General features: G+C 43.1%; 1 long non-coding RNA gene across 1 annotated transcript in view; it reads left to right on the forward strand.

Moving 5' to 3' along the window:
* The window catches only part of LOC122558537 (uncharacterized), a 257,021-nt gene extending 237,895 nt beyond the window's left edge, over window positions 1-19,126 (forward strand). The window contains exon 5 of the long non-coding RNA XR_015759887.1: window positions 18,960-19,126. This is a non-coding gene — a long non-coding RNA (uncharacterized LOC122558537). The remainder of the gene's footprint in view (window positions 1-18,959) is intronic.
* The last annotated feature ends 1,579 nt before the right edge of the window (window positions 19,127-20,705 follow it).

The following is a 20,705-nucleotide window of genomic DNA, read 5'->3' on the forward strand; positions in this document are numbered from 1 at the left end:
TCATGTATCTATTGCCCTTTCCCTTCAAGATAGAAATGGTTGTGAGTTTGGCAGGTGTTGTCTAAAGAACCTTGGTGAATTTCTGCTGTGCATGTTGAAGATAGTATACATTGCTGCTCCTGAGCCGCAGTGGTGGAGCAAGTCAATGCTCTGGTTGTGAAGCTAATCAAATGAGCTGTTTTGTCCTGCGTGGTGTCAAGCTTTAATGAGTGTTGTTGGAGCAACACTCAACCAGGCACATGGCGAGTATTCCATCACACTCCTTACTTATGCCTTTTAAATATGGGACAGATTCTGGGGAGTCAGGAAGTGAGTTACTTGCGACAGGATTCCTAGCCTCTGACTTGCACTTGTAACCACTGTATTTATATGGTTAGTCCAATTCAGTTTCTGGTCAATGGTAAGCCCCCAGGACATTGCTGCTGGGAGATTCGGTGATGGTAATGCCATTGAATGTCAAGGGATGATAGAGATGTTGGAGATGGAAATTGCCTGGTATTTGTGTGGCACAAATTGCTACTTTTCAGCTTGGTGGGTGACACAGTGGCTCAGTGGTTAGCACTGCTGCCTCACAACACCAGAGACCCGGGTTCGATTCCCACCTTGGGCAACTGTCTGTGTGGAATTTGCACATTCTCCCTGTCTGTGTGGGTTTGTTCCAGCTTCCTCCCATAATCCAAAGATGTGCAGGTCAGGTGAATTGACTATGCTAATTTGCCCATAGCGTTAAATAGGGCAGGGAAATAGGTCTGGGTGGTTTACTCTTCGGAGGGTCGGTGTGGACTTGTTGGGACTAAGGGCCTGTTTCCATACTGTAGGGAATCTAATCTTAAAAAAAAATTGTCCAGGTCTTGCTGCAATTGTACATGGACTGGTTCAGTATCTGAGGTGTTGCGATTGAGTTTTTTGAAGAAATAACAAAGAGGATTGATGAGGGCAGAGTGGTAGATGTGATCTATATGGATTTCAGTAAGGCATTCGGCAAGGTTCCCCATGGGAGACTGATTAGCAAGGTTAGATTTCATGGAATACAGGGAGAACTAGCCATTTGGATACAGAACTGGCTCAAAGGTAGAAAACAGAGGGTGGTAGTGGAGAGTTGTTTTTCAGACTGGAGACCTGTGACCAGTAGAGTGCCGCAAGGATCGGTGCTGGGTCCTCTACTTTTTGTAGTTTACATAAATGATTTGGATGCGAGCATAAGAGGTAAAGTTAGTAAGTTTGTAGATGACACCAAAATTGGAGGTGTAGTGGACAGCGAAGAGGGCCACCTCAGATTACAACAGGCTCTTGACCAGATGGGCCAATGGGCTGAGGAGTGGCAGATGGAGTTTAATTCAGATAAATGCGAGGTGCTGCATTTTGGGAAAGCAAATCTTAGCAGGACTTAAACACTTAATGGTAAGTGTTTTCAGCTAACTGTTACCTGATAGCTAGTTTTTTTATCAGCACATCTGAGTTATTACTTTATGCTGGAAACTTAAACTTTCAATGGGAGATTACCCAGCATCTGCAACCAATTTGAAGCTAGAGTTATTACTTTGTTTTGTGCAGCCTGAGATAATCGAACAACCCAGTGAAAGATTCTGCTGGAGCTCCATGTTTTCCAAAACGTGAAAAAGTGTAATTGTGACAAAGTAAGAGATAGGTTACTCTTTGAGCCTGTGGAATCTCCAGAGACCAACATTCATGCTAAGAAAAACGTAGATGCCAGTTTAAAAACGTCGAAAAGAAAACAGGAAACACAAGTGTCCCATTCATCCATGTTAGACATGGCTCAATTGGTAGCACTCTTGCCTCTGAATCAAAAGAATGTGGGTTCAGCCTAACCCCAGAGACTTCCATAAAATCTAGGTTGACACTTAGAGCAATATCTGTAAGACTGCATCTCTGTAAATGCAGTACCCCCTTTTGGATAAGAGGTACCCTCTTTCTTCTCAGGTGGATGTAAAAGATGTATGAGTATGGGAGCTCTACCCAGCATCTTGGTCAATATATTTTAGCCAATATGACTAGAAGACAACTATTTGTTTATTATCACGTTGCTGTCGGTGGGAGCTTGCTCTCTATACTTTGCTGTGACATGACTCACCGAGGACACTGTTCTGTAAATCAAACCCCATTGCTTCCCAAGTAATCAAAAATGAGAAAATTTGCCATGAACAAATGGAGGTCTTGCTGCTTTGTCTGGGCATAGTGCCCTCAAGAGTGACTTTGCACTGAATGTTTTTTTGGCTAGGTTTAAGTTGCATAGAGTTTTTAGAGGGTTTTTTGCTGTGGGGCCTAGCAAGGCATCTCAGCATTTAGAGTCATAGAGATGTACACACAGAAATAAACCCTTCAGTCCAACCCATCCATGCCGACCAGATATCCCAACCTAATCTAGTCTCATTTGCCAGCACTTGGCCCATATCAGTCTAAACCATTCCCATTCATACACTCACCCGTCAGCCTCCGACGGTCCAGGGAAAACAACCCCAGCCTATTCAACCTCTCCCTATAGCTCAAGTCCTTCAACTCTGGCAACATCCTTGTAAATCTTTTCTGAACCCTTTCAAGTTTCACAACATCCTTCCGATAGACTGCACGCAATATTCCAAAAGTGGCCTAACCAACGTCCTGTACAGCCACAACATGACCTCCCAACTCCTATATTCAATGCTCTGAGCAATAAAGGAAAGCATACCAAATGCCTCCTTCACTATCCTATCTACCTGCGACTCTACTTTCAAGGAATTATGAATTTGCACTCCAAGGTCTCTTTGTTCAGCAGCACTCCCTAGGACCTCACCATTAGGAGTATAAGTCCTGCTAAAATTTGCTTTCTCAAAATGTTGTATCTCGCATTTATCTAAATTAAACTCCATCTGCCACTCCTCAGCCCATTGGTCCATCTGATCACGATCCCTTTGTAATCTGAGATAACCTTCTTCACTGTCTACTACATCTCCAATTTTGATGTTATCTGCAAACTTACTAACTATACCTCTTATGCTTACATCCAAATCATTTATGTAAATTACAAAAAGTAGAGGAACCCTTGTGGCACTTCACTGGTCACAGGCCTCCAGTCTGAAAAACAACCCTCCACCACCACCTCCTGTCTTCCACCTTCAAGCCAGTTCTGTATCCAAATGGTTAGTTCTCCCTGTATTCCATTAGATCTAATCTGGCTAAACAGTCTGCCATGGGGAACATTGTCGAACGCCTTACTGAAGTCCATATAGATCATGTCCACCACTCTGCCATCATCAGTCCTCTTTGTTATTTCTTCAAAAAACTCAATCAAGTTTGTGTGACACAATTTCCCACGCACAAAGCCATGTTGACTATCCCTAATCAGTCTTTGCCTTTCCAAATACATGTAAATCCTGTCCCTCAGGATTCCCTCCAACAACTTACCCACCACCGATGTCAGGATCACTGGTCTATAGTTCCTTGGCTTGTCCTTACCACCTTTCTTAAATAGTGGTAGCACATTAGCCAACCTCCACTCTTCCAGCACCTCACCTGTGACTATTGATGATACAAATATCTCAGCAAAGGGCCCAGCAATCACTTTCCTTGCTTCCCATAGAGTTCTAGAGTACCTGATCAGATCCTGAGGGTTTATCCACCTTTATGCATTTCAAGACACCCAGCACTTCCTCCTCTGTAATATAGACATTTTTTAAGATGTCACCATCTATTTCCCTATTCCATGTCTTTCTCCACAGTAAACACTGATGCAAAATGCTTGTTTAGTATCTCCCCCATCTTTCTTACCAAATTCACCACATTAATTACCTACCCCACCCCATGGCATTCTTCACTTCTGATTCCAGCTCCATCTTACCATGCACCTTCCCCAGAACAATAGGTCACCCAGCAGATATCCACCAAAAGACTAGCACACCTTGCATCTGCGCCATCTTTGAAAGGCAGCTGTGCACACAGAAAAGCATTGGCAATCTGGTGTTGCCCTCACTAGCAATATCATGGTAGTCCCAAAACCATGCTGCCCACAGCACATAACTGGCATGACTGACACTCCCTCACACATGCAACACTATTCTCCTATCCTAGTCACTGTTTAACCACCATACCACACATCCCATCTGTACACCCCTTCTGACTCAGCACTCCACTGACCCAATTCTTCTTTTTGACCCACAGCTTGTCATTGAACATCATATGCATGGAAGTAATAGGCTGAATCCAAACATAAGCTTTTATTTACAGAAAGCAAAAGGAGACACAAACAAAACCAGTAGAGGCTGAAGTTTTCCCTGATAATGCAGACCAGATGTTGGCATCATAAGGATAATCTGAGAGGATCTGACTAAATGAACAAGGATGTCATGGTAAAATTATATAGGGCTTTGATGAGCCCACACCTGGAATACTGTTTGCAGTTTTGGCCTCCTGAGCTGAGGAAGGTTGTTCTTGTAAAGGAGGAAGTGCAGCAAAGGTTTACTAGACTAATTCCTGGGATGGCAGGATTGGCTTATGAGGCAAGGTTAAATTGGTTAAGGTTAAATTCGTTGGAGTTCGGCAAAATGAAGGAGATTCTCATAGAAAACAGGACCAGACAGGGGATATGCAGGAAGGATGTTCCTCATGCAAGGGAGTCCAGAACCAGGGCATTAGTCTAAGGATATGGGGTAAACCAATTGCCATTCATTGACTAGTGTACAAGCATGCTTAGATCCCTTTGTACATCCACATTACCCAATATCCACAATTAAAGTAATATTCTGCCTTTCTATTTTCCACTTCACGTTTATCCATATTATACTGCATGTGCCACATGTTTCCCAACATTCTTAACCTATCTAGATCCCGCTGGTGTCTCCTTTCATCCTCCTCACAACACTCGATCCCACCTAGTTTTGTGGCATCAGCAAACCTAGAAATATGTATAGCTGGGAGCCCAAGCCCCGATTCCTGTTGTACATCATTAATCACTGCCTGCCACTTGGGAAAAGGCCCATTTATTCCGACTCTCTGTTTCCAGTCTGTATGCCACTAGTTTAATCTCCAAAAACTCCAGTAGATTAGTACGGCATGATTTCCCTTTCATAAACCCATACTGATTTTGTCCAATCCCGTTAATGCTTTCCAAATGTTCTGTTACCATGTCTTTTATTGGAGATCTAATATTTTCCCTATGACTGATGTTAGGTACTATTAATGTTTATTCTGTCTGTTTGCAAAACTCTCATATTGCTAATCTTTTCCCATTATCACTCCAGGAACTTTCCCTCTCTCATACTGGCTTAAAAAAAACATGGCTCCAGAAATACTGACAAGTTAACCACAAATCCCCTCATACACACAGACCAAAACCCACATGCACTGCTTCAAAATCCAAACACTAAAATAAATCTAAATATATGGTATTAAAATATATGTAAGTCACACATCTTAGAATACAGATGTTGTCAGCGGTGTCTCATCCATTGTTGACCTTGAGGAGAGAAATTAAGTTCTGATAATAATTTCCACAGCTTCCTGTCTGTCCTTACTCTTAGCTTCTTGTCATATCAACGACCAGAGATGCTACAATATAAACACCAGTGAGAAGGTTTGATCCCCAGGATCAATTCTTTTTCTCATTTTCAACAGGCTGTTCTACCACCTTGACCTCTGTGGGCTGGCCTGCTGTGACTCATCCAATCTCCATCACTTCCTCCTCCATTTGCATGATTAGTGCAGTGAGGGGCACACTATCTCACCTCCATCTCAATCTCTCACATTATGAGCTCAATTCCTATAAGTACAATGTCATTTGCCCAGAGTGTGCAACTTTAAGATTAGATTAGATTAGATTAGATTCCCTACAGTGTGGAAACAGGCCCTTCAGCCCAACTAGTCCACACCGATCCTCCGAAGACCCACCCAAACCCATTCCCCTACATTTACCCCTGACTAATCCACCTAACACTATGGGCAATTTAGCATGGCCAATTCACCTGACCTGCACACCTTTGGACTGCAACTTCTATACACATGAGGTCTCACAGAACCCTACTGCCTGTATCCTAAATCCTAAAGGCCAAATTCCATTCACTCATCATGCTCATCACTGGGTGAAGAAATTTCTCTTCATCTTAGTCCTAAAACTACTTCTTACCCTTAAACTATGTTTGCTGGATATCAGATGCGACCCCCATCCCCACCCCCACCCCCACCCCGCCCATCAGAAACATCTTTCCTGCTCTAACTTGTTTGGTCTCATTATAATTTTATAGATTTCTATGAGATCCTCCCCTCATTCTTCTAAACTCCAGTGAACATAATCCTAACTAACTCAATCTCTCCTCATACATTAGTCCTACCATCCCAGGAATCATTTTGGTAAACCTTTGCTGCATTCCCTTTATAGCAAGGACATCCTTTCCCAGATAAGGAAACCAAAATAAACACAATACTGAAGGTATAGCCTCACCAGTGCTCTGTATAATTGCAACAAGACGTCCTTGTTCTTCTACTCGAATTCTCTCAGTATGAAGGCCTACATACAGTTTGACTTCTTTACTGTCTGCTGCATCTGCATGCTTACTTTGAGCAACTGCTTCATGACCCAGGTCTCGTTAGCACTTGTTAAAGTACACTCAGCTCTCAGTACCTCAATGTTAAAATTATTAAAGCCTCATCGAAAGCTCAGTGTTTAAAATTCTTACCCTTGTTTTTGCATTTCTCCATTGCGTCATTCTATCTCTGTAATAATCTCAACCCCTGCAACTCTCCAAGTGATCTGTGCTACTCTAATTCCAGGAGAAAGTGGGGACTGCAGATGCTGGAGATCAGAGTCGAAAAGTGTGGCGCTGGAAAAGCACAGCAGGTCAGGCAGCATCCAAGGGGCAGGAGAATCGACATTTTGGGTGTAAGCCCTTCATCAGGAATGTGGGGGGTGGGGGAAGGTGACTGAGCGATATAAAGGAGGGTGGGGGTGTGGCTAGGAGAAAGGTGGATGGAAAGGCAATAGGTAGATGCTGGTGGGAAGTGATGGTGATACATCGGGGAGGAGGGTGGAGCAGATAGGCAGGAAGGAAGATGGACAGATGGGAGGGATGTGGGGGAGGGGAGATGAGGAAACTGGCAAAATCAATGTTGATGCTGTGTGGTTGGCGAGTCCCAAGGTGGGAGATGAGGCCTTCTTCCTCCAGGTGTTGGGTGGCTTGGATTTGACGGTGGAGGTTGGGTGGATTCTAGTCTCTTGAACATATCTGATTTGATCAGTCCATGACCAGCAGTCAGACTTCATGCTGCTGAAATTTGCTCCCTGGATCTCTCCCCCTTTCTTTTGTCCTTTATGAAAACTCCTTAACTCCTACATATAAAAACAGAAAATAGTACTCAGAAAGTCACACAGTAAGTGTGACAAGAAGGAGCAATAAATTTTCTTATCGATCAGATTAAGTTCAACCTGAAACTTTAGTCCTATTTAATCTTGTTTGTCTTGATGTTATATTTTATAACATTCCTATGCAGCTTAAGATAATTTAGCACATAGAATCCCTGCAGTGTGGAAGCAGGCCATTTCGCCCACTGAAACTACACCAACCCTCTAAAGAGCATCCCAACCAAACCCAGCCCCAATTCTATAGCTGTAACCCTGCATTTCCCATAGCCAATCCACCTAGCCTGCACATCCCCGGACTCTATGGGCAATTTAGCATGGCCAATCCACCTAACTTACACATCTTTGGACTACAAAAGGAAACTGAAGCGCCCAGAGGAAACCATGCAGAATGTGCAGACTCCACATAGACAGTCGCCCAAGGCTGGAATCAAATCCAGTTTCCTGGCGCTTGGAGCAGCAGTGCTAGCCATTGAGCCATCGCGCTGCCCACAAATGGACACAAATTGTTGGTGTTACTGATGAGCAGTAACTGGTTTATCCCAAATCATTGCCAATTGAATAATGTTGTTGCTGATGCCTTGGGATGCCTTAAGAGCCTTGTAAGTTCTCTATTAAAACAGTATTGGTCATTTTTATAAGTGATCTGAGGACTTATGCTTATAAGTGTATTAATACTGCCCATAATCTAACCTCATAACAGTGCATTCCAGGGGTGTATCTTTAGTGCCCCCTTGTGATTTGGATTGCATATTTATGAATCTCACACATTAGCCTCTCCATTCTTTTCTTAACGAGTCTGAGAAATGTTTGCTAAAATGAGGCCCGAATTGAATCATAAATTTGCATTAATTTGCTGGCAGAAAATGAATAGAAAAAGTGAGAGTCAGCAGGAATTGAATTTGGTTTAATTGGATTTTTCTCCAGAAAAACACAGAAAAACTAATAAAGTATATGCCCTGTCCCTATTCGTGAGCAGACTAACTTATTTTTGATGTCATCTTGCCTCTTAGGCAACTTCAAACTGCGAACATTGACTTCCTGCCCATTTATTTCCAATTTATTTCCATCACATTGTCGCTTATTTAAAACTTTGCTACGTCTATTGTAGATTTGTTTTGATTTCCTGTTAATTCTCTCCCAGAAAGCAGAGGGCTGATGTCTTTTCAAATTCTCTGGCAATAATGCAGGAAACTGGACTGGAAAGAAACGTCATTTGTTGTTGGACACCAAAGACAGAGCCTCTACTCATGACATAGGCTAGATCCAGCCTAGGATAGACAGACCCATCCCTGAGTCTGCTTTTTTTTTTATTAATATTTTTCCAATCAGGAAAGACACAGTAAGGTCTGCAGATGCTGGAGATCAGAGTTGAGAGTACGTTGCTGGAAAAGCACAGCAGGTCAGGCGGCATCCGAGGAGAAGGAAAATCGACATTTCAGGCCAGAGCCTTTAATCAGGAATGAGGCTGGGAGCCTCGGGGGTGGAGAGATAAATGGGTTGGGGGGATGGCGCTGGGGGGAAGATAGATGACAATTCAATAGGTGGATGGAGGTGGGGGTGATGGTGATAGGTCGGAGAGGAGGGTGGAGCAGATTGGTGGGAAGGAAGATTGTCAGGTAGGACAGGTCATGAGAATGGTGCTGAGCTGGAAGGTTGGAACTGGAGTAATGTGGGAGGAAGGAAAATGAGGAAACTGGTGAAGTTCACATTGATGCCCCGGGGTTGAAGGGTCCCGAGGCGGAAGATAAGGTATTCTTCCTCCATGCGTCAAGTGCTGAGGGAGTGGCGATGAAGGAGGCCCAGGACCTGCATGTCCTTGGCAGAGTAGGAGGGGGAGTTGAAATGTTTGGCCATGGGTAGTGGGGTTGATTGGTGGGGGTGTCCTGGAGATATTCTCTAAAATGCTCTGCAACAAGGCGCCCAGTCTCCCCAAAGTAGTGGAGTCCGTATCAGTTGCAATGGATACAATAAATGACATGTGTGGAAGTGTAGATTAAACTTTGATGGATGTGGAAGGCTCCTTTGGAACCTTGGAGATAAGGGGGGGAGGTGTGGGCGCAGGTTCTGCAATTCCTGCGGTGGCAGAGGAAGGTGCCAGGAGGAGAGGGTGGCTTGTTAGGGGATGTAGACCTGACCAGGTAGTCGGAGAGTGAACAGTCTTTGCGGAAAGTGGATAGAGTTGGGGAAGGGAAATATATCCCTGATGGTGGGGTCCATTTGTAGGTGGTAGAAATATTGGCGGATGATGCGATTTATACCGAGGTTGGTGGGGTGGAAGGTGAGGACAGGTGCGTTCTGCCCTTGTTGCGGTTGGGGGTAGTTCAAAGGTGGAGGTGCGGGACATGGATGAGATGCGTTGGAGGGCATCTTCAAACACATGGGAGGGGAAATTTTGGTCTTTAAAGAAGGAGGCCATCTGGTGTGTTCTGTGGTGGAACTAGTTATTCTGAGAGCAGATGCGGCGGAGGTGGAAAAATTGGGAATACAGGATGGCATTTTTGCAGGAGGTAGGATGGGAGGAAGTGTAATCCAGGTAGATGTGAGAGTTGGTGGGTTTGTAAAAAATGGCAGTGTTGAGTCAGTCCTCATGGATGTAGATGGAGAGGTCTAGGAAGGGGAGAGAGGTATCAGAGATGGTCCAGGTGAATTTAAGGTTGGGGTGGAATGTGTTGGTGAAGTTGATGAACTGCTCAACCTCCTCGTGGAAGCACAAGGTGGCACCGATGCAGTCATCAATGTAGCGGAGGAAAAGGTGGGGAGTGGTGCCGGTGTAACTATGGAAGATGGACTGCTCCACATAGCCAACAAAGAGACAGGCATAGCTGGGGCCCTTGCAGGTACCCATGGCTACCCCTTTCATCTGGAGGAATGGGAAGATTGGAAGGAGAAATTGTTGAGGGTGAGGACCAGTTCATCCAAACGATTAAGAGTGTCAGTGGAAGGGTACTGGTGGGGATGTTGGGAGAGGAAGAAACAGAGGGCTTGGAGACCCTGGTCATGGCGGATAGAGGTATAGAGAGATTGGATATCCATGGTGAAGATTAAGCATTGGGGATCAGGGAAACTGAAGTCTTGGAGGAGGTGGAAGGTGTGGGTGGTGTCCCAAATGTATGTGGGGAGTTCCTGGACTGGGGGGGATTTGGACAGTATCAAGGTGGTGGAGATGAGTTTGGTGGAGCAGGAGCAGGTTGAGATGATAGGTCAGCCAGTGTAGTAAGCTTGTGGATCTTGGGTAGACGGTAGAATTGGGTGTTGCGAGGTTCTCGACCTATGAGTTTGGAAGCTGTGAGTGGGAGATCCCCTGAGGTGATGAGGTTGTGTAAGGTCTGGGAGATGATGGTTTGGTGATGGGGTGTGAGGTCATGGTCAACCACCTCAACCTGTCCAACCCTCCTCACCCACTCCAACCTCTCACCCTCCCAACACGCAGCCCTCCACTTCTCCACTCCAACCATAACTTCACCATCAAACCAGCAGACAAAGGCGGTGCAGTGATAGTTTGGTGCACTGACCTCTATACTGCTGAAGCCAGGCACCAATTCGAAGACACCTCCTCCTACCGCCCCCTTGACCATGACCTCACTCTGTTCCCACCATCAATTGCCTGAATCTTTCATTTGTGTTTCTCAGAGACTACATTCAAGACTAATAGAGCCATTAGAGAAATTAGTCTTTCATCTCTTTACTCTTGGCTGCATAGCAGCTTGGATCCAAATGCTGAGAGAACTATGTGCTAACAGACTTATTGTATTTACTCTGAGTCAAGGATAGAAAATTGGCCAAAGACCGCTTCTGAATATCCAGAGGAAGACAATGTAAGCAACAAAAGAGTGGACAATGTGAGATATTCCAATTAAGTATATTAAAGTAACTAATTTTGAAAATACCTAGAGGGGTTCAATGCAAAATCCAAGCCAAGAATATGTTTTATGTTAAAGATAACAAAATCAAGCTCTGAAATGCATTTGCTTCAATAAAACAAGTTTGTAACTATTTTATTCAATACATCTTCCATTTGTTCTGTAAATTATTGCCTAAATTCTACATTACTAATTGAATTTGAATTGAATTGAATTTATTGTCACGTGTACTGAGGCACAGTGAAAGCTTTGTCTTGCGAGCAATACAGGCAGATCACAGAGTTAAGTAGCATAGATAATAAATAATAGGTAAACAGCAGCAAAAACAAAAACAGAGGTAGAGGTGAATGTTAAGAGTTTGTGAGTCCATTCAGTATTCTAACAAAATAGGGTAGAAACTATTACGAAACCTGCTGGTGCGTCTATTCAAGCTTCTGTACCTTCTCCCTGATAGAGGTTGTAGAAAAACATTGCCAGGATGGGATGGATCTTTAAGAATGCTGGCAGCCTTTCCTTGACAGCGGGTCTGATAGATGGATTCTATAGAGGGGAAGTTGGCCTTTGAGATTGTCTGGGCCGGGTTCACCACTCTAACCATCTCCGATCTTGAATGGTACAGTTGCCATACCAGGTTGTGATAAATTCAGACAGAATGCTCTCGATGGCGCACCTATAAAAATTGGCAAGGGTGTTCGCCGTCATGGTAAATTTCCTCAGCTGCCTGAGGAAGAAGAGAAGTTGTTGGGCCTTTGTAACCACTGCATCCATATGAAGAGTCTAAGAAAGCTTGTTGTGATGACCACTCCCAGGAGTTTGACACTCTCCACTCGTTCCACCTCTGTGTAGTTTAAGTGTAGGGCGGCATGAGTAACATCCCACCATAAGTCAATAATGAGTTTCTTGTTTTGCTGGCATTGAGAGCTAGGTTGTTCTCCATGCGCCATTTTTCCAGATCTTCCACCTCCTGTCTGTAGTCTGTTTTGTCGCCATCTGAGATTCGATGGTGTCATCAGCAAACTGTAAATGGCATTAGTTTGGTATTTGGCGACACAGTCATGGGTATACAGTGAGTACAGTAGGAGGCTGAGTACGCACCCTCTGGGGCTCCAGTGTTGAATGTTAGTGACAATGGATATTGTCCACAATCTTCACTGATTGTGGCCTGTAGGTCAGGAAACTGAGGTTCCAGTTGCAGAGAGTGGGGCTTAGTGGGGTTTAGTAATCAGTCTCGAGGGGATAATAGTGTTGAAGACTGAACTGTAGTCAATGAGTAGGATTCTAGGGAGGAGTGAAGAACAAGTGAAATGGCATCTAATGTGGATCAGTTGGTCCAATAGGCAAATTGGAGTGTGTCAAGAGTAGTGGGGAGGCTGGAGTTGATTAATGCCATGGCCAGCCTTTCAAAGCACTTCATGGCCACTGAAGTTAGGGCCACTGGGCGGTAGTCATTGAAACATGCTGCATGAGCCTTCTTAGGCACAGGGATGCTGTTGGCCCTCTTGAAACAGGCAGGGACAGTGGCCTGCTGCAGGGAGAGGTTGAAGCTGTCCGAGAAGACCTCTGCCCATTAATTTGCGCATGCTCTGCGTGCACGGCCTGGTGCTCCGTCTGGTTCCATCGCTTTCCTTGGATTCACACAAAAGAAAACCAATCTGACCTCTGATGCAGTGACTGTTGGGATAGGGTTGTCAGGACTTGTCGGAATAGGTGTTACCTCTCCGCCGAAATTCTGCTCAAAGTGAACATAGGAGGCATTGAGATGATCTGGGAGGGATGTGTCATCGTCTGCTGTCTTGCACTGTCGCTTTGTAGAAACTGAGATGTCATTCAGTCCTTGCCATAGTCGCCGGGTCTCTAGTTTGGATCAGTATTGGTCCTTGGCTGTCTTGATGGCTGTGCGAAGGTCATACTTGGATTCCTTATATTTGAGTGGGTCTCCTGATCTGAAGCCCTCACACCTGGTTTTTAGCAGGTTCTGTAAGTCCTGATTCATCCAAGGTTTCCGGATTGATTTCCTCAGTATGCTGTCCTCCACACACTTGCTGATAAAATCTGTGTTGGTGGTGGTGTACTCATCCAAGGTACCTGCAGACTGTTTGAACATGGCCCAACCAGCCGATTCCAGACAGCACTGGAGTTTATCCTCTGCCTCCTCCGACCAGCACTGGACCTGTATCCGCGTGGGGTTCTCCTACTTGAGCTTTTGCCTGGAAGCCGGGAGAAGAAACACAGCATTGTGGTCGGAGTTCCTGAAATGAGGCCGGTGGATGGAGCAGTAGGCATCTTTCACAGGGTGTAGCAGTGGTCTAAAATGTTTGAGCCCCTGGTGGGGCAAATTCTGGGGTGGAGTATTATAGTTGGATGCTACATTGCTAATTGAAAAATGTGAACCTGAAAAAAGTGACCAGCTGAGTGTGAACAAGCATTTTGAATAACTTAAAATGGATCAGTATTTCTTGAGTTCTGTGTGACATCGATAGTTTAACTAATATCTAATTTGTTCCTTTTCATTTTTGGTGGATAATGGCCATGGAAAGTTTGAAGAATCTGGGAGTAATCCTGCCACAGAATTTGTGTATGTTGAAAAGAAATTGGTACTTTGAAACTTTCATTGAAGAAGCAATAAATATACAATACATTGTTAAACAGGGAGGGAAAGTGAACTCCATTTGTAACTGACAATATATACTTTAATGTGCAAAGAACTTAAATCATGCCATAAAGAATAAGGGCAGAGAAATGAAAAGGAAAGGTTGGATATAAGAGAGAGAGCCTTGAAGTTTCCTAGCTTTATCTGGAACAGAAGTAGGAAGATTTTAAAATGGCAAGTGACTCCATTGGGGATTCCTGCCCACATACTCAGAGTGTGGGACTTTTAAAGTTACAGGATAAATGTGGAGACAGTGAGCCCACATGCAGCAATTCCACTTTTGCCTACATCCTTGAAGGTGTTTGGAAGGTGAGGGAAAGATATGGAAACCTATCCAAACTCCAGAAAAGCATGCAGAAACTCTTCCTGCTGCAGATGATTGAGGTTGATGTCAAGGAGGATCTTCAGGAGGTGAAGGACCAGCAAGCCTCACTCTTTGCCTCAGAGGTCTTCAAGATAATCCTCCAATCCAGGTCCACTCTGGATTGGAAGTGTTTCTTCTTCCAGAAGGAGCGCAGAGAAAGTTCTGTGATCAACAGCCTGAAGGAAGAGGACAGCTCAGTAATGTCACCTTAGTCTGACATTCTGAGGATTAGCAAATCCCTTTATGCCAGACTGTGTGACATGAAGCCCAAAGCCAAAATGGCCTCCCAGTTGTTCCTGACTTCTATCATGGATGTCTTAGACAACAGCACGCAGGAGAGGCTGGACCATTATCACTGGATGAGCCACCTACTCATGTACATAGATCCCTGAAAGTTGCCACCCAGGATGATAGGGTTGTTAAGGTGTGTTAGCTTTTATTAGTAGAGGGATTGAGTTTCGGAACCATGAGCTCACGCTGCAGCTGTACAGAACTCTGGTTTGGCCACTCTTGGAGTATTGCGTACTTATCTGGTCACTGCAATATAGGAAGGATGTGGAAGCTTTGGAAAAAATTTAGAGGAGATTTACTAAGATGTTGCCTGGTATGGAGGGAAGGTCTTACGAGGAAAGGCTGATAGATTTGAGGTTGTTTTCATTAGAAGAAGGTTGAGAGGTGACTTAATTGAGACATATAAGATCATCAGAGGGTTAGATAGGGTGGACAGTAAGAGCCTTTTTCCTCAGATGGGTTAGGATTAGAGCTAGTACGAGGGGACATAGCTTTAAATTAAGAGGTGATAGATATAGGATTGATGTCAGAAGTAGTTTCTTTACTCAGAGAGTAGTCGGGGTATGGAATGCACTGCCTGCAACAGTAGTAGACTCGCCAACTTTAAGGGCATTTAAATGGTCATTGGATAAACATATGGATGAAAATGGAATAGTGTAAGATAGCTGAACTTTAGATTGGTTTCACAGGTCAATGCAACACCGAGGGCCAAAGGGGCTGTACTGCGCTGTAATGTTCTATGTTCTAAGTTTTTAAGGTCCTCAACTCCTTTGAAAAGAATAAAATAAAACTCCCAGAAGTAACAGCTTACCAGCCAAGATATATTCAGTTCTGTGGGACTTGATTGGCCAGGACCTGCTGGAGTTGTACGACAATATGCTTCTGGCATGTAGCATGTGCGAATCCATGAGGAAAGGGGCCATCACCCTTGTCTACAAATGGAAGGGGGAGAAGGACAAATTGGAAATTGGTGAGCAGTTTCACAGTTGAAGGTGAGGCAGAAACTGGGCAGATGGGAACACTGCTCCCTTTCCATTGCAGGTTAAAAAAACCCAATATCAGGCTTGAAGTACTTTTGGTGTTGTTGTATGTGGCACAGATCCAGCCCATTCCCCGAGCCTGCACCACGGCAGTCACCCAAACCATCTTCTATTTCATCTGGAAGGCAAAGGTAGGACTGTATCATAGGGACACCATGTACAAAGCTATGGAGAAAGGGTGGTGAAGATTGTATGTTTGTGTATGGCTGCATCAAGCTGTGCCTTGTGGAAAAATTTGTAAAGGAAAATACCTTTGACCATAAGTCCATCAGGCAGTGGTTTAGCATGTAACGTCCTCAAGACCCTATGGGCAAAGGAGAGGGGTTTATCCAGTTGGGTGATTCTCTGAACAGACTGTCGAAGATGTTTGGCAGAATGCCTCATCTCCAGTTTTTTCCAGCATGCACCAAGATGTAACTTGGTGCTACCTGCAAGTTCCTTCGTGTACACGATTGCACACTGACCTCGAAGCAGCTGCAGGGCAGAAAAGGCTGTCATACATCTCCTTCTGGGATATGCCTACACAAAGAAGCTCTGGAGAGAGATGCAGTGGTTGTAGTTGATGTTCATCCCAAGCAGCTCTGTGGTGCAGCACTCTGTGCTCTATGGTCTTTTCCCTAGGACACACACCAAGACAAAATCTACTGTGCCTGGAAAACTATTAACTCAATAAAAGAAGCTCTTTGGTCTACCTGAAACTTGTTGGTCTTCTAGTATAAAGAGTTGACCTCGCCCGAGTATTGCAGACTGGCACATTCCAAGGTCCAGGATTACATGCTGAGGGACACACTAAACTCAGGAGAGCAGCCACTAAGAAAGACCACCGTCTAAGGTCTTTCTGACAAAATACAGCCAGGATCGATTCAGTCATCATTGTCACAGTGTCTTTGTCACAGTGTATGTAAATAGTGTCCTTTATGAGTAGGAAATGCCTTTGGTTTACACTGCAGGGTATGGCAAATCCCAATGCTTGTTTTTCTCTTGATATGCGAAGATTGTACAGACCTCTTTAATACCTAAAGTTTTTTTTTGTGAATAAAGTAATTTTTGCAATAAAAAGAATTCCACCTTCGCCTATTCCATTATGAAGTGGGAATTTTAGACAACCGCACCATTTCCAGTCCATTTTGTCAGGAGACATATATAGTTCACGGCACCTCAAAAGAGTTGAGAACCTTTTGGAAAGCCTAATGTGGAACAGGGAACTTAATGACAGAAAACCCGCTCAGCTAAGCTTTAATTATGGGGTTATCTTGGTTCACTATAAGTAAAGGCATTGAAGTGTTTGAAGCAAATGGCCTGGATGCTTGGATGCTATAAGGAAACGAGGCAAGTACATGAGAGAAAAGGAATACAAAGATCTACAAAAAGGCTGAGATGAGATCGATGAAAAGAAGAATCTTAAATGGAGCCTAAATACCGACACAGAATAACTGGGACTGTGCTGTATGTTTTATACAATTTTATGTTTGTTTGGAAAACTCAGAAATTAAGGTAATTTGGCAATGCAAAACACAAAAAAGTATGCATTCAAAATTCAGTATTAATGATATAACATTATGGGGTAATATCAATTTCAACAACATAATTAGTGGACATCCTCAGTTTATATACTTAAATTTTACCAAGGTAATGGAATTTTTGTATTCATGGCTGAGTACATCAAGAACTGTCAATGCTGTTCAGGCTGTCTCTTACACCTGGAACTTTCAGTGCTATTCACACTGTATCTAATACAACACGATGTGGAGGTGCCGGTGTTGGACAGGGATGAACAAAGTTTAAAATCACACAAAACCAGATTATAGTTCAACAGGTTTATTTCGCTCTGATGAAGGAACAGTGTTCTGAAAACTAGTGCTTCCAAATAAACCTGTTGGACTATAACCTGGTGTTGTGTGATTTTTAACTCTAATACAACAAGAATTGTCACTGTGTTCAAACTGTCTCTTATACCTGGAATTGACAGTGCTGTTCACTATGTTTATTATACACGAGGAACTGTCACTGCTGTTCACTTTGTATGTAATAAACCAGGAACTGACAGTGCTATTCATTCAGTACATGATGCACCAGGAATTGACAGTGCTGACAACTCTGTATATAATATAGCAGGAACTGTCAGTACTGTTCACTCTGTAAATGAAATTCTGATGTTTCCCATGTTCTATTTGGATTGTGTGTTATACAGTGGAAGCTCCTGGCATTGCTTCACCTTAATATATATTGCATAGGGACCATCTTCAATCTGTGAATATTGGGGACAATCTTTGCTATGGATATGTCAGACTTGAGGTTGTCTGGTCTCTGTGTAATGTGGTCTCCAGCATGAGGTGATGATAATGGAAGGGTAAGGCTCGAACTGTTGCATAGACTTTCTTTGGTGTAAAGTATGATTTTTAGTGATCAAAATCCTCATGGGGGGACAGCCAGACAAAGTCCTTATGCAGGTGTGAAGTCAGGTATATTGCGATGTAAATACTTTGTTTTCCTACTTCAACTTTAATTTCCTTTCATGTTTGTGACCTGATGCCTTTGGAATAAAGAATCACTGTTTCGTGATGTTTAGGGCTGTCTGTATGCTTATATGCATATGTTTTTGTGAACAACAACCCAGAAGCACTTAGTATGTGTATAACACATGGAGATGTCACTACTGTTCAGTCTCTGATTTATACCCAGGGGCCTGTTCTTTCACCATAAAACTTTTGCAATATAAACCAAAAAAGATATTGGCACTGTTCAATGTATACACAATATTTGTTTCACTTTCATGACAGGATCGGCAATAGGAGCACTTCCTTTTTCAGTTTAGGTTCTATGAGCAATAGGTAAGTCTGTTTTTTATCTCCTTTGTTTCCAGACTTTGCACTTAATTGCTCTCGTATTGTCTCTTTGTTATCTCACTTTTACCTGCAGTTTGTTCTGTACACACACAATATTCCTGCACGGTGAATTTTGTGCTTGCTTGCAGTACACAAGCTAATGCCTAATGGCTTTCATAACTACATTTATAGACAATTTGAATGTGTTATGTGCGAGATATGTTTGGTGCCTCTAACGACTGAAAAAAATCAGCTGACTTGCATTGTTTTTAGAGGAGGCACATTGCATGTATGTAGAATATTCATTGTATTTTAATAGGATGACACAAATTCCTCTTCAGTGCTATCCAGCGCACCCACCCAGTTTGATGATTTTAACAGAATGAGTTCTTTAGTCCTGTATTATAATTTGTTGCTCAAGCTGTAGTGGAGATTGGTGGTGAGTTATATTGCCCCTAATATTTGTTGGGAAGGAATTTCCTTTGTGGAGCATGAGCTCCAATTTGGAATCCAGAAATCCAGGTTTCCCTGAATTCTGTGTTTTAAATCCACAAAATGCATGTTTTTTTTTTTCAAAACAGGCTCCCCATCCAGAAGTTAACCTGACGGGTCAACTTGCATCCCCGCTCTGGTAAGGAACACTCCAGAGGATGCTGCAGTCCAGGAAGGCATCCTGCTGCTTGGGTAGAGATTGTAGGGGTGGTAGGCATGGTTTGGAAGAATTGGATGTGTGTAAGCAGTTGAAGTGAAATCAAGACAAAGCTGGGAGCTCACATGGATCACATTGTAGAATAAATTTGTCCTAAAAGCTCCTCCTCTTTAGAAATATTTTTCTTTATTCTGTCTTGATATTTCTTGTTCTGTTTCGAAGAACCTATACATTGATCAGCTGATAAACACACTTATGATGATGTTGGAATGAAATTTGTTAGGTCAGGCTTCACTTATTTAGACAGATGTTCATCTTAGTGTTCAACAATTGTCTAACTACATAGAACCACAATGGGCACTAATACTTTCTTTAAAAATGTCATCTTTGAAATTTGATGTAGCAATCCACATTATTGACATTGCTGTAGAATTAAAGGAATTATAAAAATTGGAGCAATTGAATTCATTGCTTTTAAATTAGTGTGATTATCAGAATGTGGTTATTAAGGTTGACTGTTCAAAGACAGTCTATAAATACAATATGGGTACAGTCCATCCAAAAAGAAATGTAAAGTGAGATGGTAGCTTCAGTGCTAAATTTGAAATAGCCAGGTTCATATTTTCAAAGGATTACTCTCACAACCTATGTTAATTGACAAACATTGTCTGTTTGCAGCATTCTGATTGGTCCATGCACTCAAACAGATGAATGGGATGTTCCAGTGTTGCTGTGGTATTTATATTCCTGTGCACTTGCACAGCTTTAAGTAGCTTTCACCAGAGTGAAAAATTTTGATTCTGTTAAAGGATTTGATAAAATAATGTTAGAATGCTTGCATTCAAATAGCTACTGTTGCAATAACGATATACTAATTTGATTGACAATGTTTTATGGATCTCTGCTAGTTATCACTGATAGTAAGAATTCCTTGTGTTGCCGTACTCCCTCTCCTGATCAACTGGATGCATGCTGCTATAGCAGGAATGAGCAAGCATTCCTGAACACACTCTGGAGTGCTTGCTCCTCTCTGCACTTTACCCTACTACAATCCCAGCCTATACTCAGATAGTTAAAGTCCCCATTATAAAGACAAGGTTTGTATGTCACTCTAATTTCTGTACAGATGTGCTTCCCTATATCATTCCCAATTGTCAGTGCTCTGTAGAAGTCATAGCATTGTGGATCTATGACTGCAGGGCTTCCCAAAGAAGAGCAGCTAGACAATGAGGACCACAAGTGGGGTCAGAAGGGTACCTCTGAGCTAAGAGACCCTGGTTCAAATCCCACTTACTCCAGAAATGTTTAATAACTGAAAAGGATGATTAGAAAATATCTAACAGACCAATGGACTTACTTCTGTCTGTTAACTGTTACCTACCCCTCACAAAAGATGTAAGGAGCAGAAGTAGGTTATTCAGCACATTCACTGATATCTGATAATCCTCAACTTCACTTTTCTGCCTTTTCTTCATAACCCTTGATTCCCTTACTGATTAAAACCCAGCCTTGGCAACCCTTTGCAGTAAAGAATCCCACAGAGTCACTACCCTCTGTGAAAAGAAATCCCTTCTCATCTCTGTCTACAGTGGGCAACCCCATAATCTGAGATTATACCCTCTGCTTCTAAAGTCTTCACAAGGGTAGAGGTATGAAAATCGCCACAGGCAGTTTGAGA

The sequence above is a fragment of the Chiloscyllium plagiosum genome, unplaced genomic scaffold (assembly GCF_037043375.1).
Source record: "Chiloscyllium plagiosum isolate Xiang-an unplaced genomic scaffold, Cpla_swu_hap1 HiC_scaffold_17, whole genome shotgun sequence".
Taxonomy (NCBI): domain Eukaryota; kingdom Metazoa; phylum Chordata; class Chondrichthyes; order Orectolobiformes; family Hemiscylliidae; genus Chiloscyllium; species Chiloscyllium plagiosum.